We start from the raw sequence: 16,650 nt of genomic DNA on the forward strand, positions 1-16,650 counted from the left end.
GCATTGCTATCAATGCGTTCCACCCCCACCAAACATCATTTGACCCTTTACGAGGTAGTTTTTGGCCGACCTATGATCATTTGGTCTGCACCAAAACCGACATCCATTCACGACATCCCGGACGTCCTAATGTCTGATTATTTGTACAATCTGACTAAGACACTGTCTGTTATCCATCAACAGGTGCTGCAGGCCATCCCTGATGCTTCCAGGGGCCCTGGACACGACATACAACCCAGAGATTTCATGTTGATACAAAACTTCCAGCGTGCACGGAGTCTGGAACCCCGTTGGACGGGCCCCTGGCAAGTCTTGATCACCACCCGAACAGCTCTTCGAGTGGAAGGGAAGAAGAATTGGCTGCATGCACACCACTGCAAGAAGATCTCCTCAACCCTTACGACGACCGAGGACGTGGCCACCCAAGAAGAGCTCCTGAACAAAGATCGACCGTCCCTGAGCTGTTACCCTGATAAAGAGACACTTGAACTGGCAGAATTCCCCGATCCCACTGTGCCATCCAGAGAAGGGTATAACCTGCGACGAAAGGAGGGAGCTTCGGCTAAGCAGACCACTGACTAAGTTACAATTCTCAGAGCGGTGGCCTAACACTACTAAGGCTGCCAGGAGAGAAGCCAAACGAAGTTTGTGGTTCTGCCCGCTACCGAGCCCCTTGAAGATGATGGAAGCGCCCGATACGATGATGATGGGAGCACCCGACACGGAGATGATGGAAGCAACCGGACATCCAAAGACCCACTACAGAAACCCAAAGACTGACAAAATACACCGCTCAAAGACTATTGCTCTCTTTATCGCCCTTCTCTTTTGCCTCCTCTTCATGACCACCCTCTGGATCGTGGAAGAGAGCGCACCAGCTCATAAGACATTTCTAACTACTGCACAGCCTACTACCATGAAAGAACACTACCTGGTCTCTCTTTTACCACAACTCCGAGAAAGACGTAAGGAGTTCTGGAACAACTCCTTCATGCAGTTGCTGCACCAACACAACCTTGCCGCCAATGCTACCATTTGCTGGATCTGTGGGTTGTTACCACATGCCACTGGACATTCCATCCCCTTCATCCCTTCACCTTTCTCCGTTCATGGTTCCTGCTTTTCTTGGCTGATCCTCCTGCAAGAGAGTTACAGGGACAATGCCACTTCCAGCAGAACTACGACTCACTTTTATCATGGGGTCTGGCAGAACAAAACAGGAAGAACTGCTGCTCCCTTTTGCCCTCTGACGTCCAACACCTCTATTCATATAGACATCCCTGCCAAAGAACGGATTGAAATGCAGGTGTTCAACAACCCAGCTAGACCCACTTTTTCCTACCTCCGGAAGCGAACAGCTGCCACTCTGACTGTGGCCCTATCTGTCGTCAATGTCTCGGGCCTTGTATGCATCGAAGGCCTTGGGACACAACTGGTAGGCCACAGCGCTTGTCGCATCACCAGAACTTTGGACTCAACTGATCCACCCTCCTTTGTCACCTCTCCGAACTTGTACTTTGTTTGTGGTACGAAAGCCTACACCTGGCTCCCCAAAGGCTGGGTGGGGGGGTACCTGTTACATTGCCTTCATTCTTCCTTCAACCTATGTGGCTCCAGCAAACCATCACCGACAAAAGTGAGTAAAAGACATTGAGCAAGCCGATTCCACCGGAGCACAGTTCCTGGACACAATGAAGGGACTTGTTCCACTCTGGGGTCCGATGGCGAACAGCCGTGCCATCCGACATTTGACCCAGGCAGTTGAAACAACAATGAACATTACAGCTGGCATCCTCGCGAACAATACAGCCGAGCTCCAGGCGGTCCGCCTGGTTGCTCTTCAGAACCGTCTTCTTGTTCTAGATGTGGTTCTAGCGGATCGTGGAGGAGCATGTCGTATCATTGGGTCAAGTTGTTGCACCTACATACCGGACAATTCACCCTCAGTTTATAAAGCCATTGAACACCTCCACAGACTTTCCTCAGAAGTTCATCAGGAATGAGAAGAATGGTCGCTTGGGAGCTGGTTCTGGAGTAATGTAAAGAACTGGGGGTGGAGGCTGCTTATGATCATATTAATACCGATTGTCATAATATGTGGATTCTGCCTGGGTGTTCAATGCTTGCCACCCCTGTGCTCGCTCTTTGCAAACTGTATCTGCCCTAAGACTCTGGACTTTGAAGCTGAACGCATGAAAGGTTTGTATGAAGTTGAAATTCGAAATATAATGGGGCTAGACATAGATTGACAAGCTGGCTAGATATGTTGAAAAGGGAGGACTGTTAAAATCTAGTTTGCGACATCAACATTATCGGCGCCATCTTGTCCCTTTTCAGGCTCATATGTGTGCGTAAGTAGCAGCCATTTTGAATGCCATGGCCTCTCTGCCCACTGCCGATAGCCAGCGCGTCTCTCTCTCTCTCTCTCCCTATGGCCTCGCAAGCATTCCCCGCACGCTGACAACCCCCGCTCTCACATGCTTGAGCCATAAACCTCCCCCTTCAGCGCGACCCTGCCTCGGAGCCACATCCCATACCCAGCTAACACCTCCCTCCATCCCTTTCATGATCACGCATCCTTTGATGAACCTCCTTTCCTCTGTGCCCGATTGTCTGGCTCGATCCCAGGCCACCACCTGGCCCTGCGGATGCAGTTTATTGCACCCATACAGTAGGAAGCTGCCCTCTACAAAGGATCTACAACTGATCAAAGCCCCCACCCCATGAGATCCGATCAGCCGCACACATTCCGGGAACCAGCGGAATGTCCAGCTGCGTGACAGTCATCACCTACTGAGATCGGGGTGGGGACTTCTACTGTAAATGTGTGTGGGAACGGGCTTGAAGCGGGGATTCCGAGGATGTCTTTCCATACTTCAAAGTGTTGACAAAGATATGTTTCATGTAATAAAGCCATAAACCTGTGTATAAGAGGCCAGGCCTCAGAGATGCGGTTAGAGCACCTCGAGAAGATACCCTGTTGTCTGATTTGACGTGTTCTGCTCCGTCGGAATAAACTTTTGTTTCCTGCCTTCCAGTCTCCAGCGCCTGCCTCTTTGTTTGATAATCTCAAGTGGTATGAGAGGCGGCTAACACCGGGCAATACATAAAGGTTATCGGTCTAAATCGGCTCTACCTGTTACATGTAAGACAGAATTATTTAAAAACAGAATTGAGTTGGTATAAGGCACGCATGTTCATAGCCACCGACCGCCAATTTATCAATAAAGGATTTGGAATACACTAATTTAGTGTGGGTGAGCATTAATTTAGAATTGGACGATGTATTTAATCTAAAATAGAATGACCCTGGTTTAGATTTATTAAAATCAGTAAAGTAAGTACATTTTTTCAAATGTGTTTTTGAGCTGCCTTCCAAGGGAGCCAAGCAATGTTCCCACTGTGTATTAGCTTTATGTAGATAACAATGTCCATAATGCTGGTAACAAAACAAATCAGCATAATTCGCAGTATTCAAATATAAATCTTCCGCAGAAAAAGCAGCATAATATTTCAAATCTGAAAACAAAGATTGTATAGCCTGTACATTCCAATCATTAGAGCCTATGTTGTGTTTCACGACATCTCCCATGTCCCAAAGTACATTTGGAACATTAACCACCCCGGTAGGGCCATGAATTTGGAACTTCACTGCATCTCAAACTATTCCACCCGCAACTGGTCAGGCAGAGATGTTGACAAAAGTCTGGTCTCTTTTCATGATGTGAGCAGAAGAGTGCAGAGCCAAAGTTCCATCAAAAATGGCGATGAGCACCAACCAGATGTCCAAGGCGGAACCAAAAAAGTCTGTTGAAACCAGGTGACAATAATAGTGAATTTGGTAGGGGCTATTGTTGATGTGGAGTTTGAGTCAAAAGAAAAACGTGACTGGTTTAGGGCATCTGATTGCAAACCAGGCAATAAGTCTGTAGTTGGATACGCATATTTAGTTTCTTCATTTCGACTGGAAGCCGGGGGGGTTTAGCATGGGATTAGTAACTGTGTCCATCTCTATTGCAGTGTCACGCTGGATATTGTTCGAAATGGCCAAAACTTGATTCCTGAATATTGCTGGACAGGAAGTAGCTCATGTCATACTATTTAGGATTGGCCAGACTTTGTAGCTTGACACTGTCCACTGAGATGTATCTGTTGTCTTTGCGACCAGGAAGTGGTGGTAAAATGGCTGTACGAGTACCCTTCATGCCAAGCACTGGGACAGGTGCATGATAAGAGAGGCCAAACTCTTTTTTTTCTCCACCTGCTCACGGACCAGGTCTCTGACTTTGGGTAGCCAGATGACTACTGGAATCTGCAGCACAGCATCAGTGGTGGAGGGTATGTGTTACTTTGCAAGACAGTCACGAGTCTCTTGTAGTTTTTGTAATACAGCAGAATGATTACCTACATCCTAGGATGCTGCAGTCGCCGCCATGTCTAGACCATCAAGGTCTGGCACAAACATTTTCATGCCAAAGCATTTCGTATGGAGTCCAGTACCTAAATCTCTACCTGTCAAGGATAGCTTTTAAGTCACAGTTCATTCGCTCCACAACTGAGTTGCCCCCAGGCCTGTATGGAGATGAAAATTTGACTTGCATACCAAAAGACCTCGTGGCATCCTTGTATGCCTTAGAGGCGAATGCGGGACCCTGGTCACAATGAAAGGTGCCACATGCAAATATTCCATAAAGACACGCAAATCCCTGATGAGAGTTCGTGTGTCAGCACTGCGTTGTGGTTAGACCCAAAGAAAACATGTGCACAAATCAACTGCAACTAAGATGAATTTATAAGCAGTATATGAAGAAAATGGACCGCAGTGATCTAGATAAACACATCCGAAAGGTTTATTAGAAATGCACAGCTGTGTTTGTGGTGGGTGTGTTACAGTCGAAGGTTTAATCTGCTGACACATGTCACAATAAAGCACATAATTACGGGTATTTATATAACCTACGCCACCAGTAACGCTGTTGTAAGATGGAAACAGTCACAGAAACGCCAGCCAGGGCTGAAGCCATGTCCTCTTGTGCGGCCGTTATCAAAGAAAGTCTGCGGTCTGTGTTGGGAATCAACCTGTCTCCAACTTCATGAATTATCACATAAGGAACTTTATCGGGACCTAAATGATAAGAGTATTTTGAAGGGAAATCACCTCCCTTCTCAGTAGCAGCTATCGCTGCCAATATGTAATTATCACTCTTACTCATGGATCTTGTAACTGCAGCAACTGAACACGTGGCTACTGCTGTTTTTGCTGCTTATTAAGCCAATCTATTGCCTACTGCGTGTACTCCTACGCGCTGGTGGCCGAGAGTATGAACCACATGTGTGAGAGGCAGATGTTCTTTAAGATATGTGACTCGAACCCAAAACATTTTATGCCTAATTGAGCTGCCTTTAGAATCACGATAGTCATTCTGAGACCAAAAAGAATAAGTTGTCATTGAAAGCCTGAGCCCAGTAGTATAGTCACTTACAATTAAAGTAGTCACATTAGGATCAGCAAACTTCAGCGCAAGAACCAGAGCACGCAGTTCCGCTAACTGGGTGGTACAGTCACCTAGTGCCTGCGTATGCACAGCACTGGACTTGAACTCACCGTTCACCATGGTACCTGCCACAATAGCGCATGTCGCTGAATACGAGTGCTTTGACCCGGTCACCGGTTCCGCTGAACTGTCGGTGTAAATGATACAATGGTACTCTTCAAGTGGGGGCATTGACAGAGGCGGAGGATGAACAAATTCATACATGTAAATACTCCTGAGTCTGCAGCGAGGAGTCGAAGATAAACGTCATCAGGTGAGGTCAACAAAGTAGCCCATTGTATCAAAGACGGATGCAAAGCTTTTGAGTTCAGTGCACTAGCTTTCATCACTTCTTCAAAAGCAGGATATGGTGTTACAACCAACATGTGTTTTTCTTGAGCCACTGCGCGTTCCTTCAGGATCACCATCTGGACAGCTGTCACAAATTTTTCCACAGTTGAAAAACATAGTTCAGCTGAATGTGATTTGTAAGCAATAGGTACTGTGTCACCTTCATTGAACGTTAAGTAAGTGAAGCCCACTGTGTCTGGCACAATTCTTATCACCAGGTTTGTGTGGTTATCAAGCGTTAACAAGTATTTAGATTCAAGAAGATCAGACTGCAATGATGGCAGGATAGTTGAATGTTCCAGTAGCCAGCAGGCTTTTGAAAAGTTAGGTTGTATCAAAGCATACAGGGGCTTGATACACTGGGCATATTTGGGAATGTAAGTTCGACCGAAGTTCAAAAATCCCAGGAATGATTGAAATTTTTTCAGGGTTGTAGGAGAACACAAACATGTGCATTTCTCCAAGAAGTGAGGCACTAAGCCTCTACCTTCATTATTGAGCTCATAGCCCAGGAACAACACTGTGTACCCTCCAATATGTGATTTTGCACGTATGAGTACGCATCTGGGTCTATGTTGTCTAATAGACTGTCTACTAGAGCAGAACTATGGGTATTCTGAACCGCAAAGGTGCGACAATGAGAGTTTAAAAGTCGGTAATCCAAAACTAAGCGGTACGGCTCATTGGGTTTGGTTATTGTAAAAAGAGGGTTATTCATCAGTGACACACATGTTTCAATCACTCCTTGATAGTCCAATTGATCCAGAATATCAGAAACGGGAGCTTTTGCCTCCCGCCGGAGGGGATATTGGGGTTGTGGCAATGGCATACACCGCAATGTAAATGTAAATGTATAGGCATTTATATAGCGCACTACTTACCCGGAGGGTCCCAAGGCGCTTCGACCGCTGCGAAACCCTTCCTGGCTTCCCTGAGAGATGGTCCCTTAATGGGTATCTCCAGGGTGAGACCAGGCATCCCCGGCGGTCTGGTGGGGCCGTTAGTGAAGATGAGGCAAGCTAATGCCCAGAGTTGCCGAGTGTGATCGCTGATCAGAGTGGGCACCAAGGCGAGAGAATTATCGAGTCCGCTGACCCTGGTCAAGAAACCTGCCGCGCCGGGAATCGAACCCTGGTCCCGGGCCGTCCTCTGCTCTCGGGTCTGCCGCCTCTAACCAGTGAGCCACACTACTTCGCAATGGGATTTCATGCAGTGGAGAGTCTTTATCCCAGCCCACCTGAGTACAGTACAAAGCCGGTGCAAGCACCAAAGCCCACTCTTCTGCAAAAGCCACTGCTTGCTCCTTGGAAAAGTTGTGTGAAAAACTAGGGAGGATTACCTCCTCCCCCCATTAAGCGGCCAGAACAAAAGGCGGGGGCCAGTCTGACTCTGCTAACAAAATGTCATATGAAGAAGTCAGATTTTCCCCAAAAATCCCTTTAACTACACGCTGTATATCACCTTCAATTAGAAATACAATTTCATATAATCTGTCAGGGGGAGCCACTCGGGTGACTGCAGTTTCAACTGTGATGAAAGTTTCAGTTGCTGTCGCCTCCAGAAATAGACGAAGTGCTTGCTGCACTGTTGTAACCTCCGCTGCGCTGTCTAGCAGCGTTTCTGCCCATGTTAGGTTCCCGAACCGGGTTCTCACTGTCTGTGGCATATCTCGCTGTTAAAGCAGCAGCTTTCTTTTTCTGAAACAGTGGACGCTGATGAGGAAAATCGTCTTGCTTCCCTTTTCCGTCAGTCTGACAAGGTTTCTTGCATCCCTGCGGGGCACCTCGACTTTTGCCACGCTCCTGGCATTCCCCGCCATCGGCCTGTGAGCCTGATGTTTCCTGTGAAGAAGGAGGAGAACGCTTACCTGGAACCGGTCTGGAGATCTAATTCTTGCGCAGTCATGCAAATCATAAGTGCGCTCAGAAGACTTGGGTACCGATGACAATGCATGTTACCCTTGTTTCTGTTGTTACTTCCCATGTTTTTTATTTTTCCAATTCTTTTTCGGAAAAATAGGACGGTCTTCTTTAGTAGACTGTGCCGTCTGAGTTTGCAGTTGTGCTGGTATTTTAGCAAAAGGCTTAAAACTCAAACTATTGTGTTCAATGGTCTTATAAGCATCCGGAATAATTTTAGGTAACTCTTGGGGTTTCTCTTCCTCTAGGACAAGACACAAAGCATTAGGCACTTGAAAGTTAACTGCATCTCCCTTGAAATTCGCAAGGATGAGATCAGCAACTACGTCAAACACTGCAACAAGCCTTATTCCCAACTGAACCACCGCCTCCGGGCAGTGCTCATCCTGGGCAGCACCGTCATAGAAGGCGAACCAAAACACTTTGCATATACCGCCGCGAACACTTTACCCCAATTTTCACAATCGGTTACCTCTGGTATTAAGTATTTCTGCAAACTAATTGTTAAGATTCTGTCTTTTTACACAGGAGTGGTATTTGGAAATACTGCAAACAGAGAAATCCCTCTAGACCTAAATTTCTTTGATTAATGGCTACAATACAACTCAGAAAAAGGGCATCAGAAAATATTATTCTCCATAAAAATAACAATCTGTCATTATTACAAATTGAATTTCATATTTTTCCTTTTTTATCAAAAAAATTTCATTAAGAATCAATACATAATTGCTAGCTATAAATGTCAATATTTTACAGAAGTGTCATTGTTTATCATTATTCAGAAAGCAATGCATGTTTGACAATTTATTTCAACACATGTAAAAAACCTAATGGCTAAACAATTACATTCTACACAACCCCACACACAAACACACCTCTATCTGATCTACAACTACATAACTTACACACAATACACACACACTCTACACCCCAGAACAACACTGCATGCACAGATGGAAAATCAGGGTGATGGACTCCACCCTCGATTGCTATTAAACCGGGTGGGAGGAGGGGGAACTGGTCTGAAATGACAATGTGAAGAATAATTAAGCTTAGCTAATCTCATTTTTATCAAAAAGCCCACGAAAATATCTTACATTTCTTCTAATATATGTACACAATAAAAACAAGTGAGTGTGTCACCACTGAGCATTTTCAAAATCTCTTGTTGTCTCTGATGTGCAATTAGTAGAATTTATATACATGCCCATATATAAGAGTCATAAAAGACAAAAACAAAATCATAGACAACATTAAAAGTAAATCTATGAGGGGTAAGCATACCTCAAGATTATACTTGAAATCTATTAGAGGACAAAAACATGTGTGAAGGGGAAGAAACATATTTATAAATGTCAGAAGGAAGAGGAATTATGTTAATTATACATCCTGCAGGTACATTCCTTCCCTTAATTAGAACAGGCTCCAATAACACTTCTGTAAAATATTGAAGTCTATAGCTAAGAATTATGTAATGTTTCTTAATGAAAAAATGTTGATACAAAAGGAAAAATATGAAATAAAATTTGTAATAATGACAGTTCGTTATTTGTGTGGAGAATAATATTTTCTGATGCCCTTTTTCTGAGCTGTATTGTAGCCATTGATCAAAGAAATGTAGGTCGAGAGAGATTTCTCTTTTTGTAGTGTTTGATTATGTTTACCCCTGTTCCCTGACCTGCCAAGTAATTTTCTCTAGGGGGCTGCCTTGCTAAATTGTGGTATTTGGAAATACCCCTAACAGTTGGTCAAATTTTTCAGCAAGCCAGTAAGGTAAAGCATCCTTATTCTGTGGACGCTTGCCCATAACGGAATTAACCATGACAGGACTAATAGTAAGACTGCAAGGTCAAGCTGGTTACGCCGCAACCCCAGGTGCTGCCACCTGGAGATTGCCACCTGGAGATTGCGGGAATCGTATTGTACTAGAGCCTTATGCACCTCGATTAAGGAGGTGTGCAAGAATTGCAGATCATCTACTGGGACTGCTAGATAATGTGAAAGTGATATGTACCCAGCCAAAACTGGCCAAGTGGCCCCTGGAATCGATAAAGTGCCTAAACGGACCGGAGTCACTGTGTGGGGTAGGGCATCATTAAACCAAATGCGGTGTTGCCATGCCAAAATAAGTACTTCAAGAGTTCTATAAGGCTGATTTACATTAAGTGTTGCAGTGTGAGTGTATACATGGAACAAGGTATCAACTCCATTCACTGCCGGAAAAGTTACCCAAGAGTAAAACAGCTCAAAGTGGAATGCTGGATCAGCACCAACCACAAATATAAGAGCAATACCCACGTCAGACACTCCATATGGGGTCAAATGATGATGGAGTGGTGCGCGGCTATGTGCCGCAATATCGAGCCATAAGGGTTAAGAAAGGTTAACAAATTAATGGATGGCAGCGCAAAGGGTAGCACTTCAAACGAATAAGAAAACCTTTTAACAATTTCAAGCTTGAAAAAACATCAATATAGGTAGGTTATACCGTCACAGCTGTTTTCCGGAAAACGGAAGCAAGAGTATCATGGACAAGAACAAGTACTATTAAAGTTTCTTGTAAATGAGTACCTGACCAAACGTTAGGTGCGCCATGTTGCAGGGATTCTGCACATACACAGAACTATGCACAGGAAACCAGGACCTCAGTGTATTGTGGTGTACCAAAAAATCCACCTCAGTACCTAGAACCCCAATCCGACTAGTAATAGTGTCTCATTCATTCTCCGTACTACAGAGAAGCTACCAATGATTAGACAACCTAGAACATGCGACTTCGTTCCTCTCAGGAGTAGTGGGAAACAAGAACACTCTTTTGTTCAAACACTCATACTTGTCCACAACGTGAGTAAACAGAGACAAGGTCTGGTTTAAAATGTATAAACATGCAGAAGAATAATATAATCAGCATTGCTACAATTCCATAAAGCACACAAATGGAAATCATATTATAATAACAGTGGAAACAGGACTACAGCACCTTACCACCCAACCCGTGCTAAGAGCTAGTTTAATATATTTATAGAAGACCTCTCTGCTTTGTCAGGGGGACCCCATACCTCCAAGATTAGATGCAATGAATTACATCTCAGGACAAACACAACTCTTCTTCATTGGAAAGGTTTTCTCCAAGTGCCTCCTCATGCATGTAATGCCATATTAAAAATACTCGTGTTTCAGTAGTGCAGCTGTGTCCCATGTTATGTCTATGGGTCTACGACTGACCAAAGTGAATCAACAGCGTACAATGTTTTTTTACCTTGAACACGCTGTGCAGACGACATATGACTAGATGTGTGAAAGGCAGACAGTTCTCATGAGAAATGCCACAAACAGAGTATTTATGAGAACAGAGCCATGTAGTGTTGTGTGCAAAAAGTGGCAGAATGGCGGCCAAGCATATACTAATTTATGGTAATTTAGCAATGTCCGCAGTTAATCCCATGTCCTCACTACAATGTTAGAGCAAAATATCCACACATTCTATCAATTGTTTCTGACCGAGTTGACCGCAATGTATAATCATTAAAACTTAAAAGGAAAATGAAACTAGTTTTCTCTGTCCTCCTAACCTCCATGGAAGCAGATTACTGAGACTGGTTGGTAATCTAACACCAGGACGCCTCGGTTTACTGCCCATTCTCTGTAATCAGGTGGAAACCAAGGGAGATGCACTCAGGGAGGATTCTAGGATATTAGGGGTCCAGCTAGAAAGGGAAAGTGCGAGGCTCCTTTAATTTGCATACAATGTAAGACACTCATGACCGTATGCATCTCACTAGATACCTGTGTCCCTGAAGCTACTTTGTTCAGACCTTTCCAGGCCTGCAGCCCTCCCTCTCAGCCACCTGAAAGCAAACATCCCAACATTTTAGAAGAGGAAAGTGGGATATTTAAATAAATAATTGGGAGAATCTATTTCTCCCATTGATCAAAGGCAGGTCTATTTTCATGTATGGGGCTTGCAAGTGTGCTGCAGCAGGATCAGATATAAGAAATGCAAATATGTGGTTATTTGTCCTTACCTGTCAAGAGCACTGGTCAAGAGCACTGAGAAAGTGCTTCGGCAAGCATTGTGAGCGTGACAGACTTGCTATGCACTGGCCTGCAGGAGTGGGATACTAGCAGTTCACACTCTGAGTCACACAAGACCAGCTTCTGCCATCTAAAGCCATATTTTTCATATTTTTAATCCCTTGGGTGATATGGATGCAATGGTTCTGTCCTTATTCACAGTGCTCGTGTGCTCATGCCAGGACTGTTCCGTCCCAGCACCCACCCACGGTGGAAGGGCTGGCGCTCCCCTGTTGGCCACCCATCTACGGCCCCTCACCGGAGATGGCAGAGGAGGCACTTCCTCGGTGAGCCCCCTTGTCAATCTGATGAAGTCTGCGCATTCACTGTGCACAACATCATCGGAGCAGGTCGGGCATGCTTTGGAAGCCTTTGCTTTAGTGTATCGGAGAAAAAGTATTTTTTTATTCCTGGGGAGATCAGGGAAGGCAAAGAGACTTGGAAGGGAAAGGAAGAAGTTTTTTCTTTCCCCGGTATCTATTTACAGGGCATTCATGCTGTGTATTTCTGGGTAGGGCAGTGATCTTGCAGCAGGAATGCACCCACTTGGCCACCAGTGATTTTTCTCGCCATATTTTTTTGTGGGGCTCGACCACGAATTTTCTCACCCTTTTTTTCTAGGTAATAGGCCCCTTGGGTAAGGGTAGCTCCCCCATAATATGGGCACTGTTTTGGCCATATTATGCCCACTCCATCGTGGGCAGATCGGCCTTATTTTTAGGCCCATCTGCCCCAAAGGGGTGCAGAATGCCACTAGACACCAGCATTTAGTTATTGATATGATGGCGAGTGGCCCCATGGGCGAGCGTCACACTCCATTATTGGGGCAAATTTTTGCTGTTTTGTGCCCCTTCACTGGCAGACCAATCTTATGTTTAGGCCCAACTGCCTCCAAAGGTATTTAACATATTTATATGTTGGGAAGCTGCCCCTTGGGCAAGTGTCGCTCCCCAATATAGGGGTAATATTTTGGCCATTTTGTCTCCCTTGGGGTAGATCAGCCTTATTTTTAGGCCCATCTTCCCCAAAGGGTGCAGAAACCCACTAGACCCAGTAGATTCTCTTTATTTATACATCGGAGAGCATCCCTTTGGGTGAGGGTCACTCCCCATTATGGGAGCAATATTTTGGATGTTCTGTGCCCCCTTTAGGGACAGATCAGCCATATGTTTAGAGCCATGTGCCCCAAGTTGGTCAAAAAACCGCTAGACGCCAGGGAATGTTTATGTGTGTGTGAAGTGGAGTTACATTGACAGTCTGTGTGTACTGGTACTTGTCTGGCTATGTGTGTAGACTGATACTTGGCTGGCAGTGTGTGCAGATTAGCGCTTGGCCGGCGGTGTTAGTGGACCGGTCCTTGGCTGGTGGTGCATGTGGACTGGTGTGTGGCTGGCAGTGCATGTTGACTAGTGCTTTACTGGTGATGCATGTGGATTGGTATCTGGCTGGCAGTGTGTGTAGACTGGTGCTTGGCTGATGGTGTGTGTAGGCTGATGATTGCGTGGCAGGTGGTGTGTGCAGACAGGCGCTTGGCTGGCAGTGTGCTTGGACTGGTGGTTTGTTGGTGGATGGTAGTCAGTGTGTATATTGACTTGCTTGAGGTGTGTTTGTCAGTTGTCTGATTTGTGGGTGCTTGGGGTGAGTTGGTGTGTTAGTCCTGTTGGGCCCACAGCTGGCAGTATTAATGGTTTCCTGTGTCTGACGTATGAAAGTCCGGTGAGTGGACTCTAAAGTGGCTGGTGCCTTGACGTGGCTTTACAGCTCATGTGCTGTAAGTCAGTGGTTCTGTGAGCTAATGTTGAAATTATTAACAATGATTTTTGTGGATTGTTTTCTTAAAGTTATTGGTGAATAGTGTTTTCTAATTAACCATCTACTTATGCTTGTGCCAAATCCAACCAGAATGACTTTGATTGCCTAGTGGATGGATGAACAGTAATGTTTTGCTGTTTTTGTTTTCTTTTTACCATCAGTGCATACTTTTTTTGTAGCATACATCTTCTGCCCGCCATCTTTTTGGGAACTGGTCACCAAAGGAATAATATGTGGTATATTTTGTGTGGATCCCACAAGGTTTACTTACCCAGAAGCCCTTGTAAATTTGATTCATTAACAAAAACCTATTGTTTCCGCAAATGTCTATGTGAGAAGGTTGTAGGAACATTTCTGGCACAAATTTTCTACCACCCAGTGTTCGCCCAGGTCTCCGATAAAAATGCTACCTCACATGTGTGGGTGGGCCAACACTTATTGTGGACCTGAGCTTACAAGAATGAAGGAAACATATATATATAGATCACAATGGAATTCTATATAGTTCAGGATTCCTTGACCAGCCGGTCAGGGAATGTTTATTTGTTCAATGAGTATAGGATTTCAGAATACAACATATAACCCAAAACATACGGGTTACATTAGGGCACAATCCTGTGCCAAGCGTAAGGAGAGAGGTAAGGAAGTGAGGGCAAGTGAAAGAAAATATCAGGCAAACAGAGTGAGCTTACAGGTCACTGAATTAAATTCACATTGACAGTGTATCCTGGAGTCATTCATACACAAAATGATATCAGGGAATTAACTGTATGAATTACTCTACGGTCGTCGACGTTTCGATCCCCAGCTCAGTTACAACGGGATCATCATCAGGACAAGTAAAATAATTTTGCCTGAACAAAAAGTCAATTATAGCACCTGTTTTTGAATAAAAGGGGGGAAAAAAGAACAGAAATATGTACAGTCATTATTAGTCTAGTCAGCGCTCACATTGTAACTATAGACATTGCATGCGTATTCGCAGTATTCGGTGTTGCCGTGAGGCGTGAGTTTTTTGTGAAAGGCCTCAGGTACTCATGCATTTTTTCAAAAAATCTTTCCATGATTTGTGAAGCGCCACACATACATTTGTGGTAGTGAGTACTCAATTGGTTGTGAATAGTGAGACTAGTTGATGGGAAAATTGGAGAGCCGTGAGGGTTGTGAGGCTTGTGGAGGTGAACCAACAAGGTGTGATCGGGGGTGAACGGGCCAGTGCTGGCAGGTCGGGGCGTTTGACGACTGTTGGCTAGTTGGACCTACCAAGTTGGTGGGGTGAAGTACGATTAACTTCAACGGGCAGATCTGTTTAATATCATCAGCGCGATTTGTTCTGTTGAAAATAGTGATTATATCAGGGGATGTCCTTTTCAATTAGGGAATGGAGAGGAAATTGGGGAAGGGAAACCAAAGTTGGCCTATTTACCATTAATGTGAATCTTTCCTTTTTGGAGTAGTCCAAACAGAGATGCTGTGCAGGCGCAGTGAATAATCCAGAATTACGCCTGATCTGTCACAGATATTACCGTGAATACACGTTTTTTACATTAGGAAACACTTATTCTGTGGCCAAGGTGAGGGAAGTTAAATTACCATTTGCCTTACATAGGAGTATGGCACCAAGGGAAACGTCTTGTGAATAGTCAGCCAAGGACTGTGGTATTTAATAATTATCCAGCTGTAGAGGTACATAAAACAGTTAGATAAGAAAGAATATTGGTCTCCAAACGTTAAGAAATAGTTTGCTAGGGTTGGGTTTTCTTACTACCATGCTTATGCTTGGAGGTTGCAGTTGCAGAGGTTTGTAGAAAGACTGGTTAGTTGGCGTGTAGATTATACGTCCAACCACTGTGGAGGAAAAGAGTAGAGGTTTAATTTAAAATTGGGTGAGGGGATTGAGGAAACACCAGGAAGTGGCGCGCTAAATTACCGGCAGCTTTTGGGCAGGGTCGCCTTCCTCTGCTGTAGAATAACGGCGACTCGTGTGGCCAGGCGGATCCCTGGTCCGCTCTAGGGAAAAGTAAAAATTATTAGGAATACCCTGCAAGCTTTTTGTCCGCTATTCTGCTTCGGGGCGGCGGATCTCCAAGACTTACCGGGTTTCAAGGAACGCTTTGCCACGGGAGCTGCTCTCGATGGGGCGCTTCCGGGTGTGAGGAGACCTCCCATATTATTGGTTTCAATAGGGAGTCACGTGGTTCGAGCTGGGTGGCGCTTGCTCCATCTCATTGGTGGAGCGCCGGACAAGTCGTCTGTAGCGAGTCACGTGATACGGGCTGGCTGGGGCTTGTTCAATTCTACTGGTGGATCGCCAGACACGTGATGAGGGGGGGAAAGAAGCCAGAGTGGCTTCATTGTTTATGCGAGTGGCCATTTTGGGCAGGGAAGATATTCCTACATAGGGCGACAGATAAAACCTTCCTACAGTTCGGGGGGGTAGGATTTTGCGTAATTATTTCTTAGGGTGTGAGTTTTCTGTGTAATTAAAATTAAGGTGTTAAAAATAAAAGGTTGTGAAAATTAGATAATAAATATTAAATAATAAATGCAAGTTAAAAAAATGTGCTCATGCTGTGACCAACATCATTTGTAATTAATTATAAGGAACTTACAGACCTATACATGAGTGTAACCTAATATGCATAACAATATCTTGCAGATTTTTGCCAAAAAGGACCTTTCTGAATTCCGGCTGTTCCGGGCCAAAGTTTATAATTGAGGGCACTTTGTGGGCTTACAACAGCGTTGTCCAGTCCTCACTTCTGTTGAGCCCCGTGTGGATGGTATCAAATTGTATAATTGTCTTCAGTTCTTCTCGATTAAGGAGTTGAGCCAGGTTGCCTCCTCTTTGTGGAACTTTTACTGTTTTTAGCACCGTCCACTTGATGTCATCTGCCGTATGTTTCAGTTCTGCATAGTGTTCAACGAGGGGTGCATTTGGCGTTCCACATCGTATACGG

The sequence above is a fragment of the Lissotriton vulgaris genome, chromosome 4_1, assembly GCF_964263255.1.
Source record: "Lissotriton vulgaris chromosome 4_1, aLisVul1.2, whole genome shotgun sequence".
Taxonomy (NCBI): domain Eukaryota; kingdom Metazoa; phylum Chordata; class Amphibia; order Caudata; family Salamandridae; genus Lissotriton; species Lissotriton vulgaris.